The sequence below is a fragment of the Brachycentrus maculatus genome, unplaced genomic scaffold (genome assembly GCF_059751285.1).
Source record: "Brachycentrus maculatus isolate JH-2025_06_01 unplaced genomic scaffold, ASM5975128v1 h1tg000173l, whole genome shotgun sequence".
In the NCBI taxonomy this organism is placed as follows: Eukaryota; Metazoa; Arthropoda; class Insecta; order Trichoptera; family Brachycentridae; genus Brachycentrus; species Brachycentrus maculatus.
In genome coordinates this window covers 1866862-1893888 of record NW_028280926.1, presented here as the reverse complement: position 1 = coordinate 1893888, position 27027 = coordinate 1866862, and the positions used below count along the sequence as shown (strand labels likewise).

General features: G+C 30.9%; 1 long non-coding RNA gene across 1 annotated transcript; it reads right to left on the bottom strand.

Moving 5' to 3' along the window:
• Nucleotides 1–1048: 1048 nt before the first annotated feature.
• On the bottom strand, nt 1049–3071 carry LOC148308201 (uncharacterized). The gene is made up of 2 exons (XR_015837707.1): nt 2830–3071; nt 1049–2397 (listed from the first exon to the last, which is right to left on the bottom strand). It is a non-coding gene; the product is annotated as an uncharacterized LOC148308201 (long non-coding RNA).
• Between the last annotated feature and the right edge of the window lie 23956 nt (nt 3072–27027).

Below are 27027 nucleotides of genomic sequence, written 5' to 3'. Positions count from 1 at the left end.
ATACAATTCCAAATGTCAGGTCGAATTGCGTTTTAACAAGTGAAGTTTCGTGATCTGGAAGTACAGTCAATAAATTATTTTGACGTGGCAGAATGTTTAAAATTAGTTATATTCAAATTATAATTCATGTAGTCCGAACTAGTATCGATGAATATTTAATGTAAAGGTGCAGCAAATCAGCGTCAGTGGGTGGAGGAAGGGGGAGGGGGGGAGTATGACGTAATCAGCAAATAACCAAGGCCTACTAGAGACAGGCCTGGGCGCGCAAACGCCGAATTACGAAGTCAGTGCTATTGTCCGCGTGCGATATGCGAGTGGAATTTCGGATTATTTTTTAAAGGTTTAAACCTACAATTTTCGAAAATCCAGATGTTTAAATGATAACAGTTTATACAAAAAAGGAAAGGTAAAAATAAAACGAATTAATATTACATAAAAAGGCATTATTTATTTTCTTATATACACACACATACACATACACATATACATGTATATATATATATATATATATATATATATATATATATATATATATATATATATATATGTATATGTATATATGTATATATATATATATATATATATATATATATATATATATATATATATATATATATATATATATATATATATATATATATATATATATATATATATATATATATATAAATATGTATATATATATATATATATATATATATATATATATATATATATATATATATATATATATAAATATGTATATATATATATATATATATATATATATATATATATATATATATATATATATGTATATACATATACACATTTAACATTAAAAACATGTAATATAACAGTAATTGAAAAAAATCTATTCAACACAAATATTTTAAGCATAAGATATCAAATGGAAAAATAATTGGACATGAAAAGAAGCTTATAATTATGTAAGTAAATTTCTTAATATTGGTGACCATATAAGTCGATTCAATTACAACATTTGCATTTAATCTTGTACTACTCAATTTAACAAAATACTTCAATTTTGTTAAATTGACAATTGAGAATATGTGATTTATGTTATGTGAAGGATTTAATTTAAAGACATGTTACATTAATTTACTCAAACAGTTTACACATTAGGTTTGATAGTTGATGGTTATGGATGAGAAAAAACTAATAAAATTTTAGTACTTTTCTACTTGATCCCGAACAACTTTGTGCAGCAAGTTCATCATTTTTGATATTTGCTAAGTTACTTAAAAGGATTTTACAGGTTCTATGGCAAATATTTTCTAATATTATTAGCAAAGTCTTATTACAAATACATTCATTTAAAAAATCACCTTGATTCAAGAAATAATAATTTAATTTAGAAACACTTATCTTATTTAAAATATAGAGTTGATTCTGGCCACTAATAAAAACATCAGGACAATAATCTAAAATTGTTTGCAAACTAAACCATACCAATGCTGTAGCAAGAGGAATGCACAAATAATTAGTATTAAATAACATATGATACGTAGCCGAGGAGTGTAAAAACATTGACGCTGCAAATATCAAAGTATTCCCGCTGTATCGACGGAGATTTTTTAGGGTAGCGGCATACTTAATTTGTTCTATAATGAACATAATTCTCTGATCACTATCTGGGAAGTGTGATTGCAACATAATTAGAACATCATTTAAATCAATGGCGGGGATGGTAATGTCATGGATAGAGGATTCAATAAAATTTATCACGTCACTTAAATCATCTACGTTTTTGATTATACTCACATTTCTTGGATGACGACTTTTACTTACTAACTTATTACCTAAATATAAATGTATTTTTAAATCACTCACTACTTTAATAGCGCCCAAAACACAAGGCACATCATTTAAGTCAATTAAACACAAAACTCTTTGTAACGCTGTCTCCGTTAAAACCCATTCTGGTTTAATTTGATTGGTCTTAGTTAAATCGTCTAAACTGTTTATGGATTTTGCTTCATTCAGCTTCCTTAGGTCATCGAGGCTGTTTTGAAGAGCGATCTCCATCCGGGATGTCTCCACATCAGCGAGTCTTCTAGTTGATTGGGGTGCGGTGGATAGATATTTGAGAGCACTCGGAAATATTGTAGGAATTGCTCCCTCACGAAGCTTGGGAATTTTGCGAGGCACATCTATAGCTTCCTCGCGTACTGTGCATCTGTCGCTTCGTATAATCATGGATTCTTCGAAATGCTTGATGCAAACATATGGATTTTTTATTCCAGAAAAATCCGTAGGAATCCGACGAAGCCATTTTTTTCCGTAGAGCATCGTTTTTTGGAAGAGCAAATGTGGATACATTTTCTTTTTGAGAGCGGTAGTTGGATTTACATCCAAAAACGCTGCAACATCTCCCCATTTTGTTTTGTAAACCACCTGTAATGAAACAAAGATATTAAGCGTAGGAATTTAAGAATGCTAAGTTTGGTCATCCGAGGTTATCGTTTGGTTATCTTGGATAAACTCAACATGAATAGTGTATGTTTAATACAATAATTTAATATGATAACGAAAACGAACAGAAATTTGAGTCGACATCATCTCTCGTGAGTAAGCTCATGGATTCGTAAGCGAAATATAACCTCAAATGTGAAATAATGATTTTGTTGAAAATATTAAGTATAGTTATAAATAAAACACGTGTCAATATTCACGTTACATAAACACTTAAAAATGAAATACAAATAAGTATGCATTGTTATATAAGCTAAAAAGTAGCAACGATTTATTGAAACGTTTTGAAACGTCAAATGAGATTTAAACTCGTATAAACATCGAAATTGTGTTATAAATACGAAAATTACTTACCAATTCAATTTTCAAATACACTTCACTGTCTAATCACTCACTTTGAAGTTTATATGCTTTTAATTCAATATCAAAACAACACACAAATAAAGCAACAACGAACATCAACATAAACAATCGCGGCCATTTGTAAACACTGGACGCACCGACGCACTCCGCTTGGCTCGAACTGCAAATTTTAGAACACCGATTTGATCACGTGACATTTCAAAAACCCTTGTGCGCCCAGGCCTGTCTCTAGTCGGCCTTGCAAATAACCCTAGATTGAAACAGGCAGAAAATAAATATGACACAATGCACATTGTTATATTTTGTATATATATATATATATATATATATATATATATATATATATATATATATATATATATATATATATATATATATATATATATATATATATATATATATATATATATATATATATATATATATATATATATATATATATATATATATATATATAAATATATATATATTTTTTTCTAACTAACTAACCAACTAAAAAATAACTTCTAAAAACTAACTAACTAACCACACGCCGCTTCCCCGCAGGGGTAGGCAGAGAGAATAGAGCGCCACACCACTCTGTCCTTGCAAACATTCTTCGCCTCTTCCACGTTCATGCATCTCCTCATACATACCCGCCGATTGTTACGACTCCTAACCTGACCACTTTCAAGTATTTGGCATACCTGATCATTAATATATTCAATGATATAAATAAAAATAATAAAACACGTCTATAAGACCACTTTGTCAGTTTATTAATTGCGTTAATATAGGTTAATATAGGTTTTGAGTTTATATAATGTAAACACGGCTAGTTTTAAGAACTACAAATGATCTTAGAATCAGGTGTCATAACAACCTTTTTGTATTTTTAATTTTGTATTTTCACCTGTAAAGAACATCTGTACTTCTAGAAACAAGCTGTGTTTACATTAATAAACCCACAAATTATTCTCACACAAGTGTTTTATTTCTACATTTAAATCATTTTATTTTGATCTTTATAGATTAAAATGATAAAAACAAATTAAAATAATGCCATTATGAAATGATGCATACTTTCGTGAATAAATTATGATTGCCTGTATGTATTTTCATTTATAAGGATGGGAGATAGGCTGCATTCAATCGCGTAAAATTGCACAAGAATATAGCGCGTGAGAACTTATGCAAAACGCCTTCATCACTTGCATTCTGCATACTCAATACTGCATACTGTATGGGCGTGTCAATAAAGCCACTTAATACTTTGTTAATTTAATGTACATATAAACATAGTAGAGGCCGAGAAGAAGGTGTGTATATATATATATATATATATATATATATATATATATATATATATATATATATATATATATAGTTATATATATATAATATATATATATATATATATATATATATATATATATATATATATATATATATATATATATATATATATATATATATATATATATATATATATATATATATATATATATATATATATATATATATAAACAAACAAACATACATAGTCTCTCTGCTTACCACTGCGGTGAACACATCAGAGTAGTGTTATTGTCAATCGTGAGTAGAATGGTGTTTGTTGCACATGTATAACATGATCACTTATACCAGCTTATGACAAGTTGCAATCCCTGTAAATAACCATTCTTCCATATTCTTCTTTGTCTATGTTGAGATATCAATATAAACTACTCCGAACTAAACAAAAAAGAATCTGAACAAGGATTTGAACTCAAATAATTGTGAAAAATAAATTGGCTTGCAATAACTATGTAAAATGTATATTTATATTTAAATATTCATAATAATTATTATGTTAAAATATTTCATAACATTTTTTGACATCTCAACATAGATGAAGAGAATATGGAAGTCTAAGTATTTACAGGGCTTAGAACCGTCATAAGATTGGTTAAGTGATCACTTTACACACGAGTAAAATTCACCAATTTTACCCATGATTCACAACCACATTACTCAACTTTTTTTTAGCTTCTAGATATATTAATAAAATTTGTAACACAGAATGTGCGAGTTTACAACAGCGATCTATGTTGGAATGGAGAAAGCTTTTATTAAGCAGAGACCCTTTCCATTTGTATGTGAGGTCGTAATCCTGGAGTAATTTCCCATTCTTAAGAAACGCTTGAAAACATGGTTTACAACTTATTTTAGCTTTGACCAGTTTATTTATTTACAACATTTTAAGTGTGCTCAAATACAAATCTGGATTATCTCCAATTAGAAGTTATTTTGTGTTGTTGAGATGGTTTGTGACATGTAGAACGAATGAGTGAGGAAAGAACGGTAGAACAAATTTATGAGGCGAATGTAATTGGAAAAAGGAGCAGAGGAGGACCGAGAAAAACTTGGCACGATCAGGTATACCAAATACTTGAAAGCGGTCAGGTTAGGAGTCGAAAAAATCGGCGGGTGTGTAAAAGGAGATGCATGAACGTGGAAGAGGCGAAGAATGTTTGCAAAGACAGAAGGGTGTGGCGTTCTATTCTCTCTGCCTACCCCTGCGGAGAAGCGGCGTGTGGTTAGTTAGTTAGTTTTTAGAAGTTATTTTTTACATTTTTAATTTTAACAAGTTAAAAAATAATTCCTAATTGGAGATAATCCAGATTTGTGAACATGTATTTGGACACACTCAAAATGTTGTAAATTTATATTAACTTTTTATTTATGTCTCAATTCTAACCAAATGGCATATATCCTCTTTACCGTCCAACAGTTAAGGTCGTAACTCGCATGATTTTTTAATTTTCATAAGTTATTCAATCAGAATCATAATTGAATCCATTATATTTTCGAAGCGTGCATATATGGAAGCAATTTTATTAATTGAAAGTATTTTATTGCTCTCTTCTTTCACTCATAAATCGTCTTTTAGTGCAAAAACTTGCCAATATTTTCAAGATAATTGATTTTTTAATCGCTTTTTGTATATTTCTCCATAATTAAATCATTAGACAAGTGAAATTGTTATTTCTTTTAAATATTTTATGAAAATAGTAATGGCAAAATAGACACGATTTTTAAACGAATGATTTATTATTGCATAAAAAAAAAACAGATAAAAATCGATGTTAAGTATACAGAGGGTACTCGTATAAAATGCGAAATGAAAGTAAGTACTATTACCGTGATTTTTTTTCTTAGTTATTTACTCGATTCGCTTCTCTTAATTGTTTAAAGGCCTCTCAATTTCGAATTGTGCTTCAACTTTTTTAATTCATCGCGTAATTGTTTTTAAAAATTATGTATTTAACTTGGAACCCTAAATATCTATTATATCATCGTTTCATTGATACCACTGCATGTACCTCCTCAACTCATATATACATGGTATTAAATTATGTATATTTATGTGTGGGTGTATGTACGTGTTTATGTAAATACGTAAATAAATAAATCAATATATTATTTCGAGAAATAAAAATACTTTGTGTTCTGATCCACTCACATTTTTATTAACCAACTAGTTTCGGCAACAACCTGTTGCCCTCTTCAGGGTTTAATTTATGACTGAAGAGGGCAACAGGTTGTTGCCGAAACGTTAGCTTGTTATACTAAGTTAATATGATTTTTAAAAAGGACATTATATGGTACCTATTATTTTTTGACATCTCATCAAAGATGAAGAAGAATATGGAAGTTTGGGCATTTACGGGGCTTACGACCGTCATAGGCTGGTTTAAGTGATCACTTTACACACGTGTAACATTCACCAATTCTACCCATTATTGACAACCACACTACTCAAATTCTTGGAAGTTCTATATATATGAACCAATTTAGAAACTTTGTTCTTGAATCACTAGAACTTCACTAGAGACATCTATTGACAATTATAAGCTTAATAATAAAAATGAAAATGGTATTTTCTGGCGTTTCTCATGTGTGTGATTATAATCCAGGATTCGGATCTCACATACTAATATAAGAGTTTCTGCTAAATAAAAAAGCTTCTTTACATCTCACCAATAGATGTCTCTAGTGAAGTTCTAGTGATTCAAGAACAAAGTTTCTAAATTGGTTCATATATATAGAACTTCCAAGAATTTGAGTAGTGTGGTTGTCAATAATGGGTAGAATTGGTGAATGTTACACGTGTGTAAAGTGATCACTTAAACCAGCCTATGACGGTCGTAAGCCCCGTAAATGCCCAAACTTCCATATTCTTCTTCATCTTTGATGAGATGTCAAAAAATAATATGAAAATAACTCCTGTAATTGGAGATAATCCAGATTTTTGTGAACAAGTATTTGGACACACTCAAAATGTTGTATATGGTACCTATATGTAGAACATTTGGCAGCCCTAGTAAATTGCAACATTTATGTAAATATCATTCGTGTAACATATTTCGTAAAGTTTTTAACCAATTAATAATTAGATAATTCCTAACAGCCCGAAAGGTGTTATGATAATAATATAATAAAGGAAATAATAACATGGGAATATGCATTCCAGTATGCAAATGAGATAAACATGACCAGATAACCTTCAACTACTTGATTCCTATCTCTTTTAGTAATGTGTGGGTATATGATTAAATTGCATTATAGATATCAGGTCAGTTTTACATACTACACAAGATCATTTCTGTAGACAAATTCTTATGAAAGAAGTAAACTGTAAATTTTACAAAATTTTGAGTTGCTTTCATATAATTTTTTAACATCTCATCTAAGCTTCCCCCCTTTTGTCTGTGTTCCCTCTGATAAGAAATAAAAATAAAAAATTAAAAATAAATTAAAAAATAAAAACAAGAAACAGCTACAACCTGTAACGTCCCAAGGATCCAACTCTAAAATTTAGAATTAGCTTCACATACGGTGTTTGAAAATGATGCGGAATGCATCGAAACACGTGTCACAGTAGATTTTAAGAAGTAGTGGTATTTACTAAGTAAAACGTTAATTAAAAAAAAAAGAATATGGAGGTCTGAGCATTTACGGGGCTTACGACCGTTATAGGATGTATTGGACCGTTATCGATGTATAAAAGTATATGTATAAAAGTACTAACATACTAATAAAAGAGTTTCTGCTCAATAAAAGGCTTCTTTTCATCTCACCAATAGATGTTTCTGGTAAAGTTCTAGTGATTCAGGAACAGTGTTTCAAAATTGGTTCATAAATATAGAACTTCCAAGAATTTGAGTAGTGTGGTTGTCAATAATGGGTAGAATTAGTGAATGTTACACGTGTTAAAGTGATCACATAAACCAGCCTATGACGGCCGTCAGCCCCGTAAATGCTCAGACTTCCATATTCTTCTTCATCTTTGATGAGATGTCAAAAAATTACAGGTAAATTTTAGATTGAAAAAATAAACTTTACTCAAAATAACGTTATATAAAAACCTTAAGGCCAAGTAATCGTTAAGTCGCAACTTAATTTTCTATAAATCCAGGTAACATTTTACGTAAATGATTTTTTTTAAACACCGTTTTTGCATTGCGAAAAATAAGATTTTCTTCGAAGTAATTATATGGTTTTGAAAAGCAAAGAGTTATTAAAAGGTAAGGAATTTCAAAAAAAAATCTAAATAAGGATATTCTAAAAAACAAAAAAATATCCAACATACATTCTTTGATAAAACCGAGCATAAGGACACGTCGAGCCCTGAGCGCGGCTCTGCGCATTCTGATTTGAACGCTAGAGATCTGGGCCTTAACTGGCAGTACACAACTTACCGCCAGTTTTAGTACTGACATCGTAGTGTGGCGTTCTTTCCCTCTTTCTACCGCTGCAAGGAAGCGGCGAAATGGTTAGTTAGTTGGATAGTTTAGTTTTATTCATCATCGGATTTTTTTTAAAGATTCGTTTGAATCAAAGATGGCTAGAATAGCCCAAGCGATTTATGCATATTAAATGGCAAACCTAAAAAGTATTGATTTTATTAGTTACACAATTCATGCTTTTCTTTACGTACTTTTCCTAATTCGGCTTAGAAAAAATACAAAAAAATGTAACAAAATATGAGTAATATTCTTACTTTATATAACCAATCATCGACGTTTTAGTACATCGAGGTTAAGACGTACCCATCTCTTCGTCAGGACAATCACTACACCAGCACGCAACGTCACAACTACAGCACTTTTCACACATATGCACGCATACAACAATAAAATTAGTATTTTTAGTGCCTTAGTGCCTTATTTACTGCCTTTTTTAGTGCTTTTTTTAGTGTCATTAGTGCATGTTGGTCTGCTGCCAAATGCGTTTTTTAGTATTATTTCTTATAAGGCAGGTAATTATTTGAGGTATTTATTTTCCGGAATGAAAAATGTATCGTATTCCACTGCTTGTTGCTAAGGCTATTAATAATTATGATCAATATAAAGTTTGGTAAAGAAAGTACAGCAATTATTGTTTGCAGCAAAAAATTCGACGTGAAGGATTAGTCAGTTTTTTTAACCGAAGTTATATTCTTTTTTAGCGAAGCAAAACCACGTCAAATCTATAATGGGGGGTTTTAAGTTATTTATTTGTTTGAAGATCAATGTAATGAATACTTTACAAGTAAAATTATGTTATTTTAAACATAAAACCAAATATAAATAAATGCCCTGTAAATGCCCAGACCATATTCTCATTCATCTACATATATTGCAACGTCAATATTATTAAAAAATATATATAAAAAACTTTAAAACCAAGTATATATATATATATATATATATATATATATATATATATATATATATATATATATATATATATATATATATATATATATATATATATTTATATATATATATATTTATATTATGGATATATATATATATTTATATATATACAGTATCTACTCAATGAATTAGGGCCACCCATTATTTTTTAGAATACTCTGAAATCTTTTGGATTATTATATTTATTTTACATAAATACTTTAAGTTTTCTATTGACATCTAATATCATGTATATTACCTTCAATAATATGTAAAATATACCTGGATTATTTAAGCCTTTACAAAATTTCAAACCCTTTTTCTGAGAAAGGTCCCTAATTAGCACAGGTAGACAGATAGTTGAATGTTCGAAAAATAGTCCTATCTCATTTATTAGTGAAGTTTCTTGAGTTCTGGTTGTTGTTTTGTTCAGAGAGGTTATATAATTATCGTGTCTTGTGAAAAAAACTTAATTTTTAATTTTAGTTCATAAAGTATAATTTTTTTTTGTAAACTCAAGTGTTTTTTTTGAAAAGGACAAAATGGGAAAAAGTAAAGACATTTCTGAGGAAAAAAAGTCTAGTGTTATAATGCTACTAAAATTAGAAATACTATCTAATAGAGAAATTTCAAAAAAAGTAAACGTTTCTCGTCAAACAGTGGACAGAATATCAAAATCCATAAAAAATCAGTCACCCGCCACCAGCAATCGGCGAAAGAACTGTTGTAGGATTAGAAAAACAACACCGAGGACTGATCGAAAAATCGTTCAAAGTGCCTTAGAAAACCGTAGTGCATCAGCAAAAACATTAAAAATCAAATTGGAAGAAGAGGGTATAAATATATCGGTATCAACACTGAGGCGACGTCTTTACGAAGTAAATCTGAAATGCAGGCGCCCTGTAAAAGTACCAAAATTGACACCACGAATGAAAGCGGATCGATTAAAATGGTCCAGGCTACATCGAAATTACTCGGTAGATGATTGGAAAAAGGTATTTATTTAAATTGAATTTTCAACATATCATTTTAGTAAATAAACTTATATATTTGAATTAAACTTAAATTTTCATTATTTTTCAGGTCATCTTTAGTGATGAGTGCCGGTTAGAAGCCGTGACAGAGAGCCGTCGATTTGTCAGGAGAACACCAATGGAACGTTACAATGAGGCCTGTGTGGTAAAAGTTATCAAACACCCCCCTGCAACAATGATATGGTCATGTATTATTAACAATTTACCTGGGCCGTTGTTTTTCGTGGAAGGAACAATGAACCAAAATTCCTATAAGCAGGTCCTCGAACGAATTTTATTGCCCTTCTACCATACACTCGACCCAACAGAAGGTCCATACACCTTCATGCAGGATGGGGCACCTTGCCACCGGGCTAAATCAATAATAAAATTTTTGTCTAACAAAAATCTGCCTTTGCTCCCCTGGCCTGGAAATTCTCCGGACCTTAATCCTATAGAAAACGTATGGAGCATGTTATAAAATAAGGTATACTCATTTCCAAATCCGACAGTAGACTGTCTAAAAAAAATATTCAAAAAATTTGGTCAGAAGACGAAGAAACAAAAAACATGATAAAACAGTGCATTTTAAGTATGCCAAAAAGAATTGAGGCAGTTATTTCTGCCAAAGGTGGAAATACTAAATACTAACTATATTTATATGAAAATATATGCATAATTTAAGCGTAATAAAGTGTTCATGTGTAAATAAAATTCAATGTTGTTTTATTCAAGGTTTTCTCTGAGTTATTCCTGTTTGAATTGAGAAATTGCGCGAAATTCTGCGTGGCCCTAATTCATTGAGTAGATACTGTATATATATATATATATATATATATATATACATAATAAAAGTTTTTAATATATATATATATATATATATATATATATATATATATATATATATATATATATATATATATATATACATAATAAAAGTTTTTAATGCTAAAATTGCTTAATTGATGCTACAAAAAATATAATAATAAATTATAAATGCTGATTAAGAAGCATTTTTTTATTGAAGAAATGGAGATCTTCAGTAAAATAAAATAATATAAAAACCCTTATCCGCACCAAATGGTGCATAGGGCACTGCTTCATATAAACGCAGTGTTATCTTGATCGTTTACACATGAAGGAAAAGTGATCAGCCCTCCGCTTCGGGTACCAGTCCAGGGTAAGATTAAATAAATATTACAGCGAAAAAATCACTTATATTTATTTTACCTCCCCTGGGAATCGAACCCAGGACCTCCAGAACGGTAGGTGAGCGTGCTGACCATTACACTACGGAGGCGGACAAAATCTATAATAGGGGGTTTTAAGTTATTTATTTGTTTGAAGACCAATTTAACGAATACATTATAAATAAAATTATGTAATTTTTTACACCAAAAAAACAAATACTTATAAATGCCCTGTAAATACGCAGACTTCCATATCTACGTATATTGCATCTTCAGAATTATAAAAAATACTTAAAAAAAAAAAACAAATATATGTAAATGTAATATTTATGTCAAATACAAAATAAAAGTTTTTACTGCTAAAATTGCTTAATTGATACTATTAAAAATATAATAATAAATTTTAAATGCTGATTAAGAAGCGTTTTTTTTTATTAAACAATTGGAGATCTTCAGTAGGTGGTTTGATATCCTTTTATATTGACATCCTCACGTTCATGAAAAAAGTATTTCTTTCACGAAATGATTAAAAGGGAGTGCTGTATCCTCTCCATTGTCCTTTACAATTTAAAATTACAAAGCTTTTTTTCTCCACCATTTACAAAACCCCTTCAACTTAGAGTTCGTGGTTAAGGGTTCGTGTCTAGACTCTGAAGAATCTCAAAAAGTAGACGCATAAGAGGAGGAGTAGCCTAAAAGTGTGAGTGCAGTTATGAGATAAGCAATCCCTTTATTAATATTTGTGAAAGACCTTAAGTATAATATAAGTCGATATGTGAATTGACACGTTAAACGTCAATACTAAAATTTGTCAATATTGATCCACAAAAAAACTTTTCGGTAATTTACGTATTGTAAAGTGTTCATAAAGTGTGACCAGCAGCGCAAAAAAGCATGTTGAATATAGCTCTTGATGGGGTGGGGTCACCCGTGACCCTCATGGCATTTAACGTGTTAACGAAATATACATATTATTATTTACAACATTTTGAGTGTGTCCAAATACTTTTTCGCAAAATCTGGATTATCTCCAATTACAGGAGTTATTTTCATATTATTTTTAACATCTCATCAAAGATAAAGAAGAATATGGAAGTCTGGACATTTGCGGGGCTGACGACCGTCCCAATAGATGTCTCTAGTGAAGTTCTAGTGATTCAAGAACAAGGTTTCTAAATTGGTTCATATATATATATATATATATATATATATATATATATATATATATATATATATATATATATATATAGAACTTCCAAGAATTTGAGTACTGTGGTTGTAAATAATGGGTAGAATTGGTGAATATTACACGTGTGTAAAGTGATCACTTAAACCAGCCTATGACGGTCGTCAGCCCCGTAAATGCCCAGACTTCCATATTCTTCTTCATCTTTGATGAGATGTTAAAAATAATACATATTATTATTTATTTATACTATTTATTTGGGTGGATTTAATACTTTCATCCATTTTTACGTAAATACACAGAATTTTATACAGATTTATTGTATAATTTTGAATTGAAATTTTTGATCAAGTATTTCAAGTATTCAAAAGGAGTCAAGTCAGAGGACGCCTAGGATACAAAGACCGGTACCCTCTGTTATTAATTTACAATATATCTGTAATTCTTCTTTCTACAGGTTAGTACTTTTTTGTCAATCAAATAAATTCACAATATTTTCAGTATCCAAATCTTTGCTCATAAGGTCTTATCATGTTAAGAAGTTGATGAAAGTCTCAGCTATAATAAAAAGTATGCAAAAAAAATACTGAACTCAACCATTGATGATGCCGAGAACTCGCATGTGAAATGAGGTATCAATTGGATGAAAAATACCACCTCTGAAATTTGAGTAGTGTGGTTGCCAATCATAAGTAGAATTGTAAGTATAACTTGTGTGTAAAGTGATCACTTAAACCAACCTATGACAGGTGTAAGCTCTTTAAATACCCAGACTTCAATATTCTTCTTCATCAATATGATGATATCAATTTCTCAAATATATTAATTTCATTCGAAACTTCATTGAATATCATGTTTTAAATGTTACATTGTAAGATGCCTGAAGTCAGTGCAAGTAATATGCATTTCCTATTGGTTTGAGCACAAAGGTAGCAGCTAACGGCAACAAGTAAGGTCATTTGTATCAATTCAGATATAATCACCTAAGATATTAGTCGACCATAAGTTGGGTGCCGGAGATAGGGTGACCATCTTTCAGGAATAACTTTCTCCGAAAATCCTATTTCTAGGATAATGAGACTCCTCAAGTGGTCCTTAACCTGTTGATGATTTGCCCCATTTGAGTTTTCAAAGACAACAGCTGGAGGCGCATTGTAGGAGCCTGGGTGAGGACATATCATAAGGAAGTTGTGTTTACATATTTTTTTTGAGGTCTAGGGAACTTGCATCCCTTATGTCACTGCGACCATATTAGGTCTATTGTGCTTACATTGGTAATATAAATCAAGCTAGGACACAAGATGCTGAACCCTCTTCAAGTGGAACGGAAGGTCGCTTGAGGACAATTAGCAGTCCTGATTTTCCTTAAGGAGTTTTGCGTGGTTTTCTCCCAGCAATGAGCAAAGGCTGAGAAGTTTCTGATTGGCCCTCACTAGATTATCCTTCTTTTTCCCAACACATAATAAATTTTAAAAAGTATTATTAGCAAGAAGTAACCAAAATCTATACATTTTCATAAATTGATTCGGCAGTCACTTTGTGGTATAATCTATCCATTTTCAATTGATGTTTTACTTAGTAAATACCACTATTTCTTCAAATCTACTGTAACACGTGTTTCGATGCATTCCGCATCATTTTCTATCTATACAACCTATATTTCTATCTATACAAATCTATACAACCTATCTAACACAATCTATCAGTAGGACGATTTTTATCCAACTTTACAACATCGCCTGTGTGTTTTGCTCCGTAGATTTTCAGAATTCACATTGTCTGACATTTGGTCACTCTAAGAGTCGCTGCAGTTACACTATGCAGTGCAGTTGAAAGTGCAGCGTAATAAATGGTTTACAATAGATTCGTAAACGGAGATAAGAACACACTACTAACTTGCACTGTGCCACTAATTAAAGTACATAGGGTACTTCTGTTTTCTTTAAGAACTAAATTTCCCAACTTCAAAGGAGAACTTCAAAGGAGAAAATTAGCTTCATTAGATTCATTAAGTTGGCAGTTGTTTTGTAGTACAAGGAATATTTATCCGTTTTTAATTTAAATTTTACTTGGTAAATACTTTTTTAAATATATAATATTTTTTTTAAATATATTATGACCCGTGTTTCGATGCATTCTTTTCACAGCTTACACAGCTTTTCGGTTTATGATGCGGAATGTGTAACATTATTACAAAAACCATATTATTTACTCAAGTAGTAGAAAATAAGTGTTCTTTTTAACATTCAACATGTCATTCTTAAAATGATATGTTGAATGTTAGAATGTTGGCATAATATAATAATTTATTATTATATAATATAAATAAAATACAATGCACATGGAAAAGTGCAAAGTGTAATACATAATATGATAATAAAGAGAAAATCTTAAAAACACTTATTTTGAAATAGTACAAAGCGTAATACACAATATGAAAATAAAGAGAAAATTAATATTTTATAAATATATTTATAGACTGATACGACTGAAACTGATTTACTATAATATTTAACATATTAAAAACGTGCGTTCTGGACCAAACACTAATTCCTAAAAAATGATCACAATACATCTATGGTGCTCTCCACAGGTTAATAATATAATTATTTGTAAACCTCTGCTTTGCGAGAGACAATACACAGTCCGTTAAAGAAAGCAAAAATAATTAATGTGATGAAAGTAAGTATTTGTAATGGTTCAATTAACGTTTCTTCGTTTCATCATTAGCAACATATTCCACTTGTCTAGCTAAAGTCTTGAACCCATATGTCTTGTGGAAAACAAAACTTTAATCACTTTATTCCCACGGGTCTCCGTAATAAAATATATGGACCTATAACCCTAATGTATCATTATTCCTTGTATAAAACGTATGTATTACAGGGCGTCCTGTTATAAATGTATTTTACTTTGATATGTGGCTGTAAGGTTAACTAATAAGATAGTAGATCAATTAATTTTCCAGGATTATAACCATTTTTTACGGAATCCCATTTTTATTCAAGTTGATTTTTCATCGCTTAATTACACCGTATTCTTAAAAGGCGAAGCGAATTAATTTATTGATAAATTGATTAAAACCCAATATATGATAAATCGAAATTTAATTTTCTTTAAACCCAGGTAACATTTGATGTAATTGAATTTTTTCTTGAAACACTGTTTATGTATTGAAAAAAATATGTTATTCTTTGAAATAAATATATGGTTTTGAAAAGAAAAGAGTTGTTGAAAGATAAGGAGTTAAAAAAGATAAAAATATTTTTTTATGCATATTCTTAAAAAAAAAAACCTCTTTTTTTTCAAAACAAAAACCGGCTACTAGCGCTGCCGATCGCGTACTGATTATTCCTCCTAAATTATATAAAATTTCGTAATTAAATAACTCACAATACTCTTCGAACCTTTATTTGTACCCAATGGGGCACTGCAGCGTTTATATATACTTATGTATATTGAAATATGGATATATGGATTGGATGGCTTGACTCTGGCCAATATCTGTACCCGACGGATTCTCCAGTTCTTTGGACACGTTGCGCGTGGCAACGAGGATAGCCTGGAACGACTAGATGTGATCGGTAGCCTGGAGGGAAAGAGAGGGAGAGGAAGATCCTCACACGATGGACCGATCAAATTAAGGCAGCAGCAGGCACCTCAGTGGTTGGAGCGCTACGTGCAGCGCAGTCAAGGGATAACTGGAGAAGAGTCATTGCTTCTGCAAGGGTCACAACCCTCAGCAATGAGGAATAAGACGGAGAAGAATATTGAAGTATATTGTTGTTTCATTTCTTCGGTACTTCAAAACTGTTCTTTTGTCGATTGCTGTTATGTATTACAATTCAAAATACAATTTTTGATTTCAATAAATATATTAATGTAATGCATTTTGTCCGCCTCCGTAGTGTAATGGTCAGCACGCTCGGCTACCGTTCTGGAGGTCTCGGGTTTGATTCCCAGGGGGGGATCAAATAAAATATAGGTAATTTTTGACACTCAAATATTTATTCAATATTACCCTGGTCTGGTACCTGAAGTGGAGGGCTGATCACCTTTCCTTCATGTGTTAACGATCAAGATAACACTGCGTTTATATGATGCAGTGCCCTATGCACCATTGGGGTGCGGGTAAGGGTTTTAAAAAAAATTAAAATGTATTGAAGGAAAGATTCGCAATAGAATAACTCCTGTGTGGACGCAAGCCCTGAATTTGTGAACAAATATTTGCACACACCCAAAATATTCTAAAATATTACATTTATCATCAACATAAAAACAATAAAAATATTTCAGAAGACACGTTTTATAAATGAACCCATAAATCTTTTATTTTCGTAATATAATAATTTTGTACATGGCGATTTATTTCCCATTAGTAGTCGTCGATTGCGGGGTAAAGCCGCGGCTATGCTAGACTGAAAATTAATATCAGATGCACTAACTAATAATTACATTGAAGATTATAAACAATCACCCAACATAATAACGCCTTGTGTTGCTTTTCCATGTTTTCACTTAGGACGTTAATCAATACGTCCGTGGAAGTTTGTTTCCTATTAAGTGCAAAGCAATATTGCAACGCACGACCAACACTGCCCATGGGATTATAAAATGCATTATATCAAAGCGTTCAAAATAATGAAATTGTAGAAAACAATATGTTTAGCTGGAAGATAATTTTCTCCCGAGATTTCAGTATTGCAGTAACGGAACGAACCTTTATAAAGATATATTAAAAATATATATAATGTACTATGAATTAAAACACATTGAAAAATACCAAACGATTTGTTCATTAATTTATTTTACTGGATTTAAATGATTATTTTAAAACACATTGAAAAATATTAAATGATGAGTTCACTTATTTATTTTGCTGTAAATTTAATGGATTTTAAGCAAGCAGTAATTTTTTTTATTTAAAAAAGTTTTTTTTAAGGTATTTTTAAAAAAAAATTAAAGGTATATATTACAATACATACCTACCCAATTTTAGTGCCTAGACCTTTAAGACCTAGTATGCGTTAAATAGTAACTTAATTTTTATTAAACCCAGGTAACATTTCATTGTAATTGGTAAACCAGGTAATTTTTTTTTTGAGCACCATTTTTGTATTTAAAAATTAAGTTTTTCTTCGAAATAAATACATAGATATGAAAAGAAAAGAGTTATGGAAAGGTAATAAAAAATATATAAAAATTTATTTTTTCAACAGATGTTGTAAAAAACAAAACAAAAATCCAATTTGAATTCTAAAAAAATGGGCGTGACCCGACTTCTGGCTCTATGCGTTGCCGGAAGCCAACTGAGTTTTATAAATGCGAGTTTGGCCTCAAATAATAAAACCTTGTAAAAGATTAAACCTTTATTTTTTCATATAAAGTTTTTTCTACAATAAAAATAATATATAAAGTGATCGCCTAAACCAGACAATAACATAAGATTACGTTACAATTAAATTCGATTTATACTATTCCTTGTTTTGAATCCATTTAATTTTCCCAAAAGAAGTCCATAAATCATTTCAACAATCATTGAATATATAATTCAAATTTAAACGTTAAGGGTTTAGATCACTACATAATACATATCTATACATATAATACATATCTACATTGTATGCTCTCTAATTTGCGATAAATTTTACGAGTAGGGTTTAACTAAGTTAAGTAGCAACTCTAGAAATAAACCTTTTTAAGATCTTGTTATCGACAGTCAATCATTACGGTAATTTGAGTTATTGTCGATCAATAATAGATTGGCGATCAAAGATCAGCCGATGATAAGTGTTAAAGTCACAGTGTGAGTTACATTTTCAGGAGTTCGCTAACTGAACGTTTTCGTTTTCTAATTTCGGGCTTCAGATTCGACAGAAGAAGCCAACTAAACTTAAGTGGCAACTATTTCAAGCTACCGCAGTTGGGTATTTTAAAATTTCATTGGAAAAATCTCATTTCGAGCATACTCGACTGAAATTCAACTGCAGCTATTGACCACGACTACACACTGAAAGCTCAAAATTGTAGTGTACGGGGAATGAGTTTTTTGTATCGAAAGTGCAGATTGCCCAATTCTAAAAGCTTGAAGCAACTAACTCTAACTGATTATTATTGTTGTTTTTTTTTATCTCTATCTCTTATAATATCCTTTATTTCTTGTTATTCCAATGTGTTTTGTTCGTTAGTGCTAAAATCACTCGTAAACAAGTGGCGGCTTCAAAAAACTTCAACTGATTCAAGCTTTCCAAAATTAAAATTCATTCTATGCTATGACAAGGACTGATTTCAATAAATTATCATAAATTTTCCTATGAAGGCACAACACAAAAATGCTTTAAAAATATACAACAATATCTACACCTATCTTCGGACCAGATCTGCGTTAAGAGTAGTATCCGCTTTTCACCATTCCCTTGGAAGGAACACTTTCCGGAACCACTGATAATTCAATCGACACAATAGTGCTAGAGCATTTCTCGCTTACGCGTGTTTTTTCGACGTTTAAAAGGTGGATTTGGTATAAAGAAAACGTTCGAACGACGAATGAATAAAGATCTGACATTTATACTAGGGACGTGAAACAAAGTACGCAGTACTCAGATATCGGTCAATAATCAGCGATCAGTTATTTAATGCTTCCATAAAGAAACCGTACTACTGTGTACTTAGCATAAAGGTGTTTAATAATGACCCCTTTGTGCATCACTCTCCTCAATTTATGCCAATAAATCGTAGTTGCACTGTTCATAACGGCTACCTCCCTATCTTTAAAGCAAAATTTCTAAAGCATTTGAAAATAAGAGATATAATTTAAGTTGCACAATAGACTTGGCGTCAAAAAACTAACCACTTTTCTGGATTGAATTTATGATATACACTCTTTTTAGAGCTTTTGTCTTTTTTTATCCAGCACTTTATAATCAGCTCAGATTGACGTTGAACTTAAGGGGGTATTCGCTAACACAGATTTTAGTCCACGGGAGACCACCTGTCACATGTCTTTTTTTTAAAGAATGAATTTTAGATAATTTTGTTTTTTTAGAATATATAAAGGAAAATATATTTAACAATCTCCTTATCATTCATCGTTCACTTTTTGTTACAACACCTTTAAAAAATAAAAATACTTATTTGTGACTACCGGTTTGGGTATTATCATTCCATCATCAGGTCATAAAATGACATTGTTACGGACATTTGCACATTTAAAAAAAATGTGGTACTACACAAAGTGAACGATGAATGATAAGGAGAGTGTTATATTACCATACCACAAAGTTAATAATGCTTTTAAAATACAAAATATAATAAATATATTTATTTATTTTCTCAACTCCTTAACTTTCAATAACTCTTAAATTTTAAAGCCTTATAATAATTTCGAAGAAAATTTTATTTTTTCAATGCAAAAACGGTGTTTTGATAAAAAAAAATATAAACAATTACGTAAATGTTACCTGGATTTATCGAAATTTATTTTATTTTATTTCAGCTTGTATAGTGTGTTACATATAGGACCGGTAAAGACAATAATGATAATTCATTGAAATAATGTTTATCATCAACTTTCCACGATACTGAATGGTGAGTGTAGTTCGCGCTGACATTTTCCAGAGTTTTACCTATAAATACCAACAACCCGGCGACTTACATACAATAATGTATAATATGACGCATGGCATAACGCAATAGAAATCAACAGTCAATAATAACATATATATAATTATTACTGCAAACACAAACAAAATCTCAAAAACTATTGATACCTGAATTATGTAGTAGTGACAGTGTGACTTGAAACGATAATCTGCATGTAACTTCGTCGGCGCCACCAATTCCTGAAATTAATAAGTTTTTCGTTTACAGAAACCGTCATGAAATGTACAAACATATCGCTCACTCCTTTCAAGAACGTCATAAATCAAAATACTTGATTTTTCAGGAGAACGTTTTTAATTTATTATTAGATTAAAACCAATATTTTTAGCTTTTCCACTTTTTTATTTGACCAGCGACCGGGTTTCGTCGTTACCGACATCATCAGACTGGTTTTAATCTAATAATAAATTAAAAATATTGGTTTTAATCTAATAATAAATTAAAAATATTGGTTTTAATCTAATAATAAATTAAAAATGCAATTCCATCACGAAGTGTCAGTGGATAATATAAATCTATTAGAACGTTTTTAAAGTTTAAAAATATAAAACAATGTATTAAAAATAAATATCAAGCCACTTTTTGAACTTTTTACTGTGCAACAGATCTTTTTAGGTAAAACCTGAAGGTTTTTCTTCATTTGAAAAATATTTAGTATATTTAAAAAAATAATAAAACAATACCTTTTCTTCAAAATGCAAAAACAACACTTTTGCCCTATAGCAGGTAAATATTAATTTAAAATATGCCTCTTTTGCTGGGATATAGTACATTTTCTGGGCATTCTAAAAACATGCACAACTGAAAATTGTCAATTTTTGATTTATGACGTTCTCGAAAGGAGTGAGCGATATGTAAGATTATTTTCCGATTTATTTTACATACTGCGAGACCCTTGAATATTATTTTGAACAGTTTTTTTAAACCATTTTGTTTTAAATTTAATGAAATCTTAATATATCTACCATTAATAATAAAATTGAAGATAATCCAGCATTTGTAAACAAAAATTTTGATATTATTTTTAGACATCTCATCAAAGATGAAGAAGAATATGGAAGTCTGGGCATTTACGGGGCTGACGACCGTCATAGGCTGGTTTAAGTGATCACTTTACATACGTGTAACATTCACCAATTCTACCCATTATTGACAACCACACTACTCAAATTCTTTGAAGTTCTGTATATATGAACCAATTTAGAAACCTTGTTTTGGAATTACTAGAACTTTACTAGAGACATCTATTGGTCAGATGTAAAGAAGCTTTTTACTAAGCAGAAACTTTTATATTAGTATGTGAGGTCCGAATCCTGGATTATAATCACACACATGAGAAACGCCAGAAAATACCATTTTCATTTTTAGATGTCTCTAGTGAAGTTCTAGTGATTCAAGAACAAGGTTTCTAAATTGGTTCATGTATACAGAACTTCCAAGAATTTGAGTAGTGTGGTTGTCAATAATGGGTAGAATTGGTGGTCGTCAGCCCCGTAAATGCCCAGACTTCCATATTCTTCTTCATCTTTGATAAGATGTCAAAAAATAATATGAAAATAACTCCTGTAATTGGAGATAATCCAGATTTTGTTAACAAGTATTTGGAAACACTCAAAATGTTAAAAATTTGGACATACTCAAAATATTGTGAAACAATCGAGTGTTATATTTAAATTAAATGAATAATACAGTGATGAGGTAATTGCATTCTCAGTACCTTCACTTGTAAAACGTTCCTACTTATAATACTTTATAATTTATGTAGAAACCTAAGGGAACTCCAGCTTTCTAAATCTTATTGTAGAATTATAGCACGATTATCACATTTCTGTTACATATTACACAATAATCATTCACCTGATTTCCATTTCGCTGTGATTATGTGTTCCTAGTGTGGTATTAGGATTCCGCAATTTACGTCAACAATGACCAGCGAATATATTTCCTTATTAAGATGCAATAATTGTAAGATATAGGTTATATAAACCTTTGTTAACGATGTAATACTAAAGGTCGATTATTGCGTGTGCGTCTGTAGTAAGTAATATCATTTATTTTAATGTATTATTTAGGGTGACGTAATTCAAAATTCAGTAATTTAATACTTCAAAATAAATAAAATGTTAATATTTTTGAAACCCTTATCCGCACCCCAATGGTGCATAGGGCACTGCGTTACATAAACGCAGTGTTATCTTGATCCTTTACACATGAAGGAAAGGTGATCAGCCCTTCGCTTCAGGTACCAGTCCAGGGTAATATTGAATAAATATTACAGTGAAAAAATCACTCATATTTATTTTACCCCCCCCCCTGGGAATCGAACCCGGATCCTCCAGAACGGTCGCCGAGCGTGCTGACCATTACACTACGGAGGCGGACAAAACTGTTGATATAGTGTCTTAAAAAAAGTTAAAAACAAAAATTCATGGATGCCACAGAAAGATAACATGATTTGAAGACATGGCCTAGGTGACGTTGTTAATGATAGAAGGACCTACAACCTGAGGACGAGAAGTGCTAACCCCCAACACTCTACAAAGACGATAAGTTTGGATGGAGCCAGGAAGATAAAGATTTATATAGAGCATAGGTGACCAACATTTTCAGAAGCTGGGTCAGATTTTAGAAACGAGATTTCCTACCGGGCCGTAAAACAAAATGTAATTTATTATTCGAAGCCAACATTATAAAATATATATATATAATATTATAAAAACATTTATTAGTTACTTTATTTGGTACTTTTAGCCTCGTAATGCCGTTTAATGTTATACTTTTTCAAGATAGAAATTTTATTAACAAAAACACATAAAAATTATATTGTGACAATTGTTTCGCCTTGTTAGGGCGTTATCAAACGAATGTCACGGTATAATTTTTATGTGTTTTTGTTAATAAAATACAGCTTAGTAGACTCAAAAAATCTGTGTTTGATTTAAATTAATACATAATCATTGCATATCAAGCACGTTGGTTTTGTTTTAAATTCTACGAAAAAATAGATTAAAGTCCATCTGTCTTAAAAAGTTCTCAGTTTTTCTGTTACTCTTTTCTTCTTTAGTCCAACGTCTTTACTACTTGACGCCATTATGGGTCTTGTAACTATCAGGATGGTGAAATACTCCCATATATGGGATATGATAAGAACTACGCACGATATAATGTTCTTTTGGTGGTTTTGTGTACACTAAAGGAAAAAATGTGTGATTTGCTCCGCGGGCTGCAAGTAGACACCCGGCGAGGTGAGGGCCGCGGGTTGACCACCCTTTATATAGGGTCTTCTATTTTTAATTTCTTGCCGACGCCGACGGAGGAAAGAGGAGAAACCAAAATATGATCCCTCACATTCCCATGTTAAAATATAGGTATAAAAGAATGGGTTAGAGATAAATAATTAAATACAAGTTCTTTACTATCAAGATTTTTCAAAATTGATATGTCAATATAGATGAAGACGAATATAGGCATTTGCAAGGCTTACAACTATAGGCTAGTTTAAGTGATCTTTTTATATACGTATAGCATTCACCATTCTACCCATGGCTGAAAACTTAACTACTCAACTTACGGAAGTTATATTTATGCTTCAATTGAAAATATCTATCGCATGCTTCTTATTCTGCACCATCTATGATGGAGTTAATAAGTTTTTTTATTAGCAGAGACCTTCTTGAATATGTTTCTCTTCTAGAACTCTGTTGACAAGGTGGCTTGGTGAGTCTCGCAATTTAGTAATCAAGATATTTAAAAATTTAACATTAAATAAATAATTAATTTCATTATTGAAATATATAATTTAGAAATGGAAAATTTAGTATTTTGCTGGATTTTTACTTATGAATATTTCATTTAACATTTTAAAGGACATAAGAACGTGAATTCTCTTCGACCATAAACATTTTACCTTTGAATGAATAAAAAACATAGATTTGAATAAATTTGTATGTAATAAAAATATCACTGGCTTCTTGTAGTGTATGCAATAATCGTTAGACATTTTTTATTGGTATTTATGACATGGAGTTACTTCTCTATGTATTTTTACGTTCACCCTTTTAAAATATGTACCTGAATTGTTCGATAAATTAACAAAATGTTAATGAAAAATTAAGATATTTTGTTTTGTACGCAAACTGTATGTAATCAATCCGGTATAAAGACAAATTTCATTTTTATTACCGTCAATAAATTAATATATGTTGCTTTCGGATCGGTTTAAGACTAACAGTAAAAAAACATTTCGTTGTTTGTAAAAATTCTCACATTTCTTTATATGATCCATTACAAGTAATGTCCGATTTGTAATCAAACATCTATAACGCGATGTATCATGTATCCAGTGTTATTTTCTCACAAATTGCACGTTAGTAGACGACTGCCTTCGTATGTAAAATAATACTAAATGGCGTTTTAAGTGCACAGTTATTGTAATATTTGTTCTAGCATGGAGCTTACCTGTAATGATATATAATATAAATTATTAATGACCATTTCACCAGCATTGGATCGCAAAATGATAGACTTCTTTGTCTTCTGGCTATTGGACTTGTCTTGGACAAAGTGCATTCAAATGTGCTGCTGTTCAGCCTTTGGTGATAGTATATATCACACATACAGAGGGATCAGAGGTAAATCAGTGTAAGTCACGTTTTTTCGTAACACGGCGTCTGTCGCAAATTACAAGACTATGTTACTTAATTTGACTTCTTAAAAAAAATCTTTTGTTTCCTAGTATGTTTGTCACATAATCCAGAAATATCTCACATGCACAAACAAAAGAATATCTATATACTAACTTTCAATTTTCAACCATAAAAATCGTAAATATATGAAATTCGTTGTTTCTTAAAACACATGGACAACGTTTTTGAATTTGAGTAATATAAATTGTTGTTATAAAGGGCAGAATGGTGAATGTTATGCAGTGTAAAAAGTGATCACTAAAAATAGCCAATGACTGATTGTCAACCTTTTATAATATATCCAGACGTCTGTTTTCCTATCTTAATAAAACTTATGAGAGTGAATGCTTTAAACAAAGTGAATGGTGCACTGAAATCAGCTACAGCAACAAAAACTAAACTGGCAGTATGCAATGGACTCCTGGTTACAGCCCTAATTTATGGAATTGAAATATGCAGTTGAGGTAAGAAAGATAAAAGTAGACTGAATGCAGTCGAAATGCAATATCTTAGACGAATGTGCTGCTAAATGACGTATGATAAATGTTCGAATAGTGATGTAAGAATTAAAGCAAGGCTGTGTTGAGATGGTTTTGGCATGTGAATCGAATTTGTGAAGAAAGGAGAGTAAAATTAATTTATGAGGCGAATTTAGCTAAAATAGTAGCAGTGGATATACAGAAAAACACTATTTAGGATGATCAAGTATTTGAAAGTTTTTAAATAACTTTTTGACTAAATAATTTTTCAAATGCTTGATGGTAGTCAAGTCAAGAGACGAAATAATCGGCGGGTATGTACGAGAAGTTACATGAATATGGAAGAATCGAAGATTGCTTACAAAAACGGAATGGTGTGGCGTTCAATTCTCTATCACTTAAACTCTACTACATTCGTCCGTACTCAACAAAGTATAAAGTAAATTAATTAATTAAACCAAATCCGCTCCTTAAGTGGAGCATATGGAGTCTACAAATTGTCTCCAGGCTTTTCTGTCGGCTGCCAGCTCGGCTGTCCAAATTTAAAACACAGTAAGGGACATTTTTTTTGTCGTAGGTTTTTTTGCATTAATGGACTAAGTCTCTTTAGGACTAGGACTAGGACTCTACTTAGTCCAAAAATGCAAAAAAAAACCTACTGCAAAAAAATGTCCCTTAATGTGTTTTAAATTTGGACAGCCGAGCTCCCTTGCATCCTCCCAAGTCAGATCCGCGTCCCGAAGTTCTGACGAGAACAAAGTAAAAACCAAAAAAATTCTTTTTGAACTTATACTGGTTGACCTGTGAAGTCTCCATGCGAAGAATGCACAATTTGACAAAAAAATGCATATCTGCATAAATGCGTGAACAAGAAATCGGATTCGTTGTCTCCGGGCGAGCCGACCGATCATTACTGCGTGGAAAATAGAAAGCGAGGCAATGGCAAATTGTTCCGAATCTTTACGATTCGATTCTATAATTACCGGCGATAAGACGATGTGTTCGCTGCTGATACATAGGGGATTGTAACGGATGGCACAAAATTAATCACCATGCGGAAGATATTACTTTTTTTGCATTATCTTTAATTATAAAATTGATCCAAATAAACAAAGATTTCCATATATTTTTTTTTGTTTATTGGCATTTACCAATTCTACCCTTAATAAAAAGCTTGGTTCATCCCACCATAGATAAATAAATAAATAAAAATAACTAAATATCTCTCGTGTTGTAGAACTCTGTATCGAGTTTAATCAATATATCTAGAAGT